The sequence below is a fragment of the Macrotis lagotis genome, chromosome 1 (genome assembly GCF_037893015.1).
Source record: "Macrotis lagotis isolate mMagLag1 chromosome 1, bilby.v1.9.chrom.fasta, whole genome shotgun sequence".
Taxonomy (NCBI): Eukaryota; Metazoa; Chordata; class Mammalia; order Peramelemorphia; family Peramelidae; genus Macrotis; species Macrotis lagotis.
Window position 1 is genome coordinate 821,384,904 of NC_133658.1, and position 10,015 is coordinate 821,394,918.

The window sequence follows — 10,015 nt, forward strand, 5'->3', positions numbered from 1 at the left end:
ATTGTGTTCACTAGTAAAATTATGATAAAAGAGATCTTGTTGTTCTCCAAAAGCCCAAATAAAATGTTTGCAGTCTACCAAATAATAGTATACACCTTCATCAGCTTTTTCAGTTCCCTGTTCTGTATTTTTACACTGAAGAATTAGACTCTTAAATGTAACCATTGCCAATGACCTGGAACAAGTCAGATGACCTGCTTTGCCACAGTTTTCAATGATATAATGCCTAGCTTTAAGGTTTGCAAAGCTATGTTATTTTATTTTATCAGAACAACAATCCTGGGTTATTGTTATCCCCATTTTCAGATGGGGAAACTGAGACAGGAGGTTTAGAGACTTGTCCAGGGTCTTGCAGCTAGTTAATATATGAATTTGAACTCAATTCTTTTTGATTACATGTTCAGAGTGGTGTCATTGCCTGTGAAATGGAAATGAAAGATTTTAGGAGTGTGGTTGTTTTAAAGTCCTTAGTTCAACTGTAACCTAGGATTTGAAGAATACTAAATTACCTAGTTGAAATACCATATAATCATATGACCAAAACACTAGCTACAGTTTTCAGCTCATATTCTAAGAAAGGAGATAATTGATTGCACATTATCAAACCTACCAAATATGAACCTTGTCAGTTCCAAAGCTTTGATTGAGGAAGTAAAAAGGGAAGGTTCTAGGGCACATCTGAGATCAATTGAAATGTTATGAACAGAAATTTAGATTGATGAGGAAAATATTCAGGAAAATGGCAGACTTTGACATCTTACAGTTACTTCTCTAAGAAATTTGTCCAGAAATGAGACAATTTCAAGAAATAACCTAATAGCAAAAAGGGACTTTAGATCTCTCTCAGCACAGGACACAATGAAGTATATTGTAAGATTGATTTTAGCAGTGAAACTGACTACTCTAATTTTTCTTTTTAAGGAAAGTCATGATTGATGTCAAGACCCACGTGTCTGGAATTATCCCACACATACTGAATTCTCTTATAGGAGCCTCTGAGAACATTTTGTGAACTCCTTGAATCCAAGGATTCTGTTTTGTATAAATCTTATATTTCTTTTAGCTCAGCATGTAGCTATTCATATAGCAGGCACTTAATAAATGCTTGTTGTATTGGAAAGTTCCCCTGGTTGTGTATTCAAATATTCCTAATACTTAACAATATATATTTCCCCAAACCTGTAAGTGTTCACTGTCTTCATTTTCTCAATAATCATTGTTGAATGCTGTATGGAGCAGGACAAGGTAGACTATATCCTCTTTGTGAATCTCTCTAAGAATATAGGGTTCCAGAGTTTAGAGCAGAAGCAAATACTCTATTGCCACATGATTGTAAATGTTTCATTTCAACATTCTTCATTTGCAAGTATTCTGCTAGGAGGCAAGTTGGACCTCTTTTTATGAGAGAAGTTTCTCATATATATTAAAACATTTTGTCACTTGAATTTTGTATTTAAAACATTTTGTCATTTGAATGCTGAATTTTTTAAATGATTACTTGAATAATTGATATTCCATGGGAAAATAAATTTAGGGTTTTTTATGAATTTATAAATTTAGGGTTTTTATTTTAAAGGGATTATGTTTGTTTGACAGTAAGGAGAAGACTGAAATCAATAGTCCTGGAACTGGACTGGACAATAAGCAATTTTTATTTCTGTCTTTTGCTAGATTCTATATTATGCAATTTCAGAAAGTTGATTCTTGTTCCTTTAGAATAAAGTAACAAAATTTCAATATCACATACCACCATGCCATCTTTTTTTGGTCCATGGGGGGTGTGGCAAGGTGGGGAGCAATGAGGTTAAATGACTTGCTCAAGATCGCATAGCTAGTAAGGCAACTATATGAGGCTGAATTTGAACTCAGGTTCTCCTGACTCCAGGGCTCTTATCCACTGCACCATCTAGCTTGCTTCTGTAATGAACCTTTAACCCTTTAATTGAGGGATCTAATTACTAATGGCAATTGTATTTTCTATGAGATTAGAGTGAGATGCTGTTCAGTCACATCCAAGTCATTGTGACCCCTATTTGGGGTTTTCATGGCAAAGATACTGGAATGCTTTTGCCATTTTCTTTTCCAGGACATTTTACAGATGATGAAACTGCGGCAAACAGGGTTAATAACTCACCAGGATCACATAACAAGAGTCTCAGGCATAAATTTTCCTAACTTAAGGCTCAGTGGCCACCTACATTCTATTCTCTTAATTACCAAATGTCCAGGTTTCACAGATATAGAGCAATGAGGAAAACACAAGGACTCTGTAGACTTTCAGATTGGTAGTCAGTCTAATGCTTCTCTCCCCCACATTTTTTCGGAGCCTCCCAAATACTGAGCTAGCTCTGGCAATGCAAGTGTCAACCTCATTGTCAATGTGCACCCCATTGGAAAGAGCACTGCCAAGGTAAGTGAACTTGTCCACAATACTCAGAACTTTTCCATTTGCTGTAAATGATGGTTTCACATATGGATGGTGTGGTGCTGGCTGATGGAGCACTGTGTTCTCTTGAAGTTAATTGGTAAACCAAAATGAGCAAAAGCAGCAGAGATTCGATCCATACTTGTTGCATCTCAGCTTCAGAGACTGAATTGAGGACACAATCATCTGCCAATAGATCATGCACCAATACTCCCTCCACTTTGATCTTAGCTTGTAACTTTTTCAAGCTGAAGAATTTGCCATCAGTGTGGTAACTGACCTTGAGGCCATGTTCATCCTCATTGAAGATGTTTGATAACATGGCTGAAAACATCATACTAAAAATCCTGGGAGCAGGGACACATCCTTGTTTTACTCCATTGGTGACCTGGAAATCTCAAGAGCATAGTCCACTGTCCAGAACTCAGGCATGCCTGCCATCATGGAACTGGTGTACAGTACCGATGAACTTTTTTGGGCAACCAAATTTTCACATAATTTTCCATTTGCTCACAAGTGACAGTATCAAAGGCCTTGGTCAGATCTACAAATATACAAATATTTTATACATACCTCTGTTTTGTCCTGGCGTTTTTCCTGGAGTTGTTGGGCAGCAACACCATATCGACTTTTCCTTGACCTTTCTGAAGCCACACTGGCTCTCAAGAAGGTGACCAACTTCCAGGTGAAGGATCAATCTATTGAAAAGGACTCTGGTAATGACTTATGTTGACCTCATTGTTATATGCCTATGAAACCCAGACAATCTACCAGTGTCATGTCAGGAAAATGAATCACTCCATTTAAATTGTCTTAGGAAGATTCTGAAGATCACCAGGAAGGAGAAGACACCAGTCACTGAGGTCCTCTCTTGAGCTAAACTGCTTAGCATTCCAACATTACTTACAGAGAGTGCAACTACAATGGGCGGGATATGTTGTTAGAATGCCAGACATAACACTTTCCAAAAGACTATTTTATGGAGAACTCACACAGGGCAAGCATTCACAAGGGGGTCAGAGGAAATGATACCAAGATACCCTGAAGGTCTCATTGAAGAACTTTAGAATTGATCATACAGCATGGGAGACACTGGCACTGCCAAGCTTGGCATGCCCACATCAGTGAGGGAGAAGGGACTGCACTCTTAAGAGGAAGACAGAATTGAAGCAGCTCAAAGGAAACATGACATTTGTAAGTTTAGAGTACCCACCCCAGGCGTTCACATAGACTATTTGTGTGCAACCTGTGGTAGGGCATTCCAAGTTCATATTGGTCTGATCAACCACAGTTGAACACACTGTAATTTGTCTCAAACATAATGATGTCATTTTGGTCTTCTTTGATAATGAAGGACAAGAACCAACCAACCAGTTAATCAAATTTAATGATCCTTTCTCAATTCTGATCCTTCTTGAACCTCTTTGTAGATTTTGAAATTGTCAGTCATCTGCTCTTTTCTTCCTGTTATTCTCTCTCTCTCTCTCTCTCTCTCTCTCTCTCTCTCTCTCTCTCTCTCTCTCTCTCTCTCTCTCTCTCTCTCTCTTTGGCCTTTCAAGACACCCAGTTGTTCTGTTGTGAGATAGTGAGCTGTAATTTTTCTCAGTTTACAAACAAGGGTAATAAGGTTTTGAGGAGTCAAATGAATTGTTTGCTATATAAGACAAGTGTCAGAACCTCAGTTCTTCATCTATAAAATGAAGGGATTAGATGGTTTCTGTTAATTCTGGCCAGTTTATTCTGTACGTATCTTGTTTGTATATAGTTATTTGCTTGTTGTCTTCACCATTGGAGCTCTTTGAGGATGTCTTCTGGTTTGATTGCTAATTTGTTTTCCAGTGTGCCACATTGCTATTGAGGAGCTTTTGAGATTTATTAGCAAGGAGATGCCATGATCAGAACTGTGGAAAATTATTATTTCAGAAGCTGTAGATAGAATAAAAATAATTCTCACAAACTTAAGTGATCTCTGTTGTCAGTGGTTTAGATTCTCCTTACACAATTACATTAAATCCCTCATGATTTAGTAGGGCATCTTAAAGAGTTACTGTGGTTAAAATTCATCACCCTGAAGACAACCTTGTATTTAGTCCTTCCATACTTTCTTACTCACATCTATGCCCTGCTGAAGCATTGGGATAGGACTTTACTGGAAGTTAATAATAATTATAACTAAAAATAAGCATTCACAATTGATAGATAAGGGGGAGAAACTGAAGGCAATGAAACTAAACCAGTTGTTTGCAAGGGCTGGATAGTGGAAAGAATTCTGAATTCTTGAATCCAAGCTGGCCTGGGTTTGAACCCTGTCTCCCATTTCTTAATCCATTTTGTGACCTTGGTCAAGCCAGTCATTTCATTTTTCAGCTGTAGAATGATGGTTTTGTCAGACGCTATCTGTTGATTCTCTACAATCTATCCAAAATATATATATATATTTTTTTGTACATATAGTTGTCTCCCCCATCAGACTGTGAGCTCCTTGAGGGCAGGTATCCTTTGTATCCTTAATTCTTAGCACAGTATCTGTTGTTGACTGACTCTGAAGTCCCTTCAAATACTGAGTGACAAGTAATGAAGACACCTGTACAAGAGTGGTAGCAGTGGGAATGGAGACAAAGGAATAGAAGGAAGAATTATGGAGGCGGGTGGAATGGGATTTACTAACTCTGGATTGAGGGAACAAAGGAGAAGTAGTTAAAGATGACTCACAGATTTCAAGTCTAAGTGAAGGGGGGGTGGGGAGAAAGATGGCACCTGTGAAAGAAGTAGGTTTGGGGAAAAGATAATGAGTTTCAGCTTGTACATGTTACATTTGCTTTGCCCGCAGAACATTTAGATGGAGATAAGGAAGATACTGTTCTGTAGTTTGTTAGGCCAAGAGAGGATTATAGATGTAGGATTCATTCATGTCATAGGCATGTTTTAAGCAATACAGTTTTACTATATATTTAAATATTTAAAATTTCAAGTATATTTAATTTATATGTTAATATAATTATATTATTACTGACCAAAGGAACAATTATGCTGTACTTAATTATGATATAAATGTTTAATTTGTATTACTAATGAATATTTATTTATTATAGTACTAACAAAATATCATTATGTAATACAATTATATTAATAACAATAATAAATTATTTTAATTCATAAATTAAATATATTTTAAATATTAGAAATATAATTTAAAACTGTATTCCTAAAACAAATGTCTGATATAAATGAGGTATCCATCTCTATATTGTATATAATATAATATTAAATAGCAAAAATATAACTAATATGTATGTGTATATATGACTATATATTACACATATTATATTATCTATCATCATGTAAGATATAATAGACATAATTTTATATTATGTGCATATATAGATCTACACACACACACAGCAAGGAGAGGGGGAGATTGTGATTGTGTGTGTTTTAGTGGAAATACCTTCATACTCAGAGCCAAAAGACCTGGATTTGAGTCCTGCCTTGGATGATCTTGGACAAGTCTCTTTCTTACTCTGGGTCTTAATTCCTTCATCTGTAAAATTAAAGTTTAGATCAGTTTATAGGATCTTTTCCAGCTTGAAGCTATGATTCTACAAAGTATGTTTCCTGCCCCCAAATTTGTTTCAAACTTTAGCATTAGTGCCATTTCTGATGATATATTGTGCTGTTTTTAGATGTCATTGCTTTCCTCCATTGGTGGCACATCAATAATTTGAGTATTCATTTCTTAAGAAGTTCCTAACACTTACCATTTTAACCAAAGACAGGAGCTCAAGCTGATAAACAACTTGCCTGGCCATTCTAACTTCTTTTTCCTGCATAATTATAGCAGATATTTAAGGAAAAGAAGTAAATGTCTCCAAGAACAGTATGTGCCTTGATCATTAATTCATTCATTCATTCATCAAAGGTTCATTGAATACTAGAGAGACAGTGGAGTCTAGTGGAAGAGTGTCATATTTAGAATCAAGAGAACTAAGTTCAAATCTAGATTCTGACACTAGCAAGATGCTCTGAGCCAGTTTTCTCATTAAAATAACAGGATTAGTAATAATTTAAGAATGTTTTTACCTAAAAGAATCAAGTAGGGAAAAACACTTTTAGAAGTGCTTTCTAAACCCTTAAAGAGAGATATACACCTGAGTTTTATGCAATTCATTGTTCTAGTTCATCTCTTATAATAGGATTCTTAGGAAATAATAAAGAGAAGGTACTAGAAAATAACAGGGCTTGGGGTAGGTTTCCTCAAAAAGATGAAATTTTAGTTGAGACTTAAAGAAAGCCAAGGAAATATTGCTGTTAGAGCATTTATGAAGCACTTATAATTAAATGCTGAAGATATGAATTAAAAAAGCCAGTAAGATATTCCCTGACGCTCAGGGTTTAAATTTTAGTCAAAAGGAGATACTATTCTCATAGGTGAGATTTTAGCTTATGCTTGAAGGAAACCAGGGAAGCCAGGAAGTAGACTTGAAGAGGGAGAGTATTCCATTTATAGGGGACTGGCAGTAAAAATGCCTAAAGTCTGGAAATAGAATGTCTTTCTCAAGGAACAGAAAAGGGAGCTATTGTGTGACCTCTAAGTGAGGTGGAGGCTTAGTTCTGAGTAAGATGAAGGGTGTTCTACCAGTCTTGGTGGCTCTAGGGACAGAGTCTGAGGTTCTGTTTGGGATGATGAATGGAGTCCAAGGTCATTATTTGGAGCTCACAGTTTGGAATTAAGAATTTTCACCACTGAGGTTATTTTTTTTATTTTGTTAATATAGTTAATATAGTTGCATATTAATAATAATAAATTTTTCTTTAGGGTTAGGGTTTTTTTTTTAATGTTTCCAAATGGTTTTCACAAAAGGCAGTTGGCTTAATGTATAGAGACCTTTGGATCTTTAAGACCTGAGTTCAATCCTACCTTTGTCACACTTGACTCTATGAATGCATGATCTTGGGAAAATCACTTAATCTCTTACAAGTCTAGACTATATTTTCTAATACTCTTAATTTTTGAGAAGTGCTGGTCCGTATTGTTAGAGGGAGTCTACTGATCCAGGGCTTCTTTATGTTAATAAAATAACAACTCCAGTCCCTCATCCTAGCTCTTTCCCTTCCCTGTTCTATAGATTTCACAGAAGAAAAAAGCAGTTGCCTTTATTTAGGTATTTAAAGTTAATGCCATCAGTTGAGGAATGGCTAAATAAATTATCATTCTTGAATGTAATGCAATATTACTGTGCTATAAGAAATGATGTATGGTGGGGCGGAGCCAAGATGGCAACAAGAAAGGATTTTGTCTTAGGCGCTCTCTCATAAAACTCATAAGCTAAGGACTCTAACTAAACTTTCGAGAGACAGAACCCACAGAGGGACCCAGTGAGGTAGTTCTACTCAAGGTAACCCGGAAAAGAGCAGAAATGCTCTGCTCCCTGGGGTCGGAGGGGTGGCCCGCCAGAGCGAAAGAACTTCAGCCTCCCAGAGGCAGCCCCAGGGGAGTCTCCTGAGCTACACCCCAGGGAGCACTGGGCACAAAGTGGGGCAACAGCTGGGAGGGGCTCTGCCAGAGCAAGCACTTGGAGCCCAGCACCAGGCACAAAGTGGGGGAACAGTTGGGGGGGGCTCTGCCAGAGCAAGCGCTTGGAGCCCAGCCCTCAGGGCACACAGCCAGCAGCCTGGCCAGAACAGCCCAGATCCAGGAACAGAAGCAGGCAGAGCCTGTAAGTAGGAGCCCCCAGGGCATGAGCCCATTGAACCTAGGGAGGGGAGTGAAGAGACACTGTAGAGCTCTGTCCTCTGCCCCTGAAACAGGACTCTGAGGCTCTGACCACATTCAGATCCTGATCTCAGTCTAGGCCCCCCCAATAGAACAGCAGGGGCCCCCCACCTCAGCCCTGTAGCAGAGGGGGGCGCATATGGTCATTCAGAGACCAGGAGAGATGACAGAGCCTCACATACTGAGATCCTTGTGGGAGTGTCCCAAAAGCTCAGGAAGCACCCCCAAAACAGGCTAAGGCTGGGAAAATGAGCAAGCAGAGAAACAAGAGGAAGACCATTGAGAAATATTTTGCATATGAGCCCAAGAAGGATCAAAATATTCAGTCTGAAGATGAGGAAGTACAAGCTCCTGCATCTAAAGACTCCCAGAAAAACAGAAATTGGGATCAGTCTATGACAGAGCTCAAAAAATACTTTGAAAATCAAATGAGGGAGTTAGAAGAAAAACTGGGAAAAGAAATGAGAAAGATGCAGGAAAAACATGAAAATGAAGTCAGTAGCTTAGTCAAGGAAATCCAAAAAAAATGCTGAAGAAAATAGCATGCTAAAAAACAGCTTAGGTCAAATGGATAAAACAGTTCAAAAAGTTATTGAGGAGAAGAATGCTTTAAAAAGCAAAATTGGCCAGATGGAAAAAGAGATAAGAAAACTCTGAGGAGAACAAAACCTTTAGACAAAGAATAGAATTCAGGGAGATGGATGAATTTAACAGAAATCAGGAATCAATACTTCAAAACCAAAAAAAATGAAAAATTAGAAGAAAATGTGAAATATCTCATTGAAAAAACAACTGATATGGAAAACAGACTTAGGAAAGATAATTTAAAAATTATTGGAATACCTGAAAGTCATGATCAGGAAAAGAGCCTTGACATCATTTTCAAAGAATTACTACAGGAAAATTGCCCTGATATTCTAGAAACAGAGGGCAAAATAGAAATGGAGAGAATCCCACCAATCCCCCCGAGAAAGAGATCCCAAAAAACCAACCCCTAGGAATATTATAGCCAAGTTCCAGAACTCCCAAGTCAAAGAGAAAATATTACAAGCAGCCAGAAGGACACAGTTCAAATATCGTGGAGCTGCAGTCAGGATCACACAAGACTTAGCAGCAGCTACATTGGAAGCTCGTAGGGCTTGGAATACAATATACCGGAAGGCAAAAGAGCTTAGAATGCAGCCAAGAATGAACTACCCAGCAAGGTTGAATGTCCTCTTCCAGGGAAAAAGATGGATTTTCAGTGAACCAGAGGAATTTCAAATGTTCCTTTTGGAATGGCCAGAGCTGAACAGAAGGTTTGACCTTCAGATACAAGACTCAGGTGAAGCAGAAAGATTGGAGGAGAAAGAGAAAATATGAGGGACTTAATGATGATGAACTGCATGTATTCCTGTATAGAAAAATGACATTTATAATACTCATATGGACCTTCTCAGTTAATAGAGCAGGTACAGGGAGTTTTTATAGTTGAAACACAGGAGAAAGCTGAATTCGAAGAAAAAATATGGTGTAAAAATGGAGTCAATAGAAAAAAAGGGAAATGTAATGGGAGAAAGAAAAAAGGAGAGGGGGAATAGGCCAAGATATTTCATATAGTAAGATTTTTCTGTATTACAATAAGCTATTGCAATGATAAGGAAGGGGGAAGGCAAGGGGGAATGAGGGAAACTTCACTCTCATCAGAGGTGGCTAGGAGAGGAAACAGCATATATACTCAATGGGGTATAGGCATCTGGAGTAAGAAGGGGGTCAGGGGGAAGGGGGGGATGTGAATGATGGAGGAGAGGATGGACCATGGGGGGAGAGGGGTCAGA

At 37.9% G+C, this 10,015-nt stretch overlaps 1 protein-coding gene across 5 annotated transcripts in view; it reads left to right on the plus strand.

Annotated features, from left to right (window-relative positions):
- The window catches only part of LRCH1 (leucine rich repeats and calponin homology domain containing 1), a 248,650-nt gene that overhangs the window by 57,009 nt on the left and 181,626 nt on the right, over positions 1-10,015 (plus strand). The window lies entirely within an intron of this gene.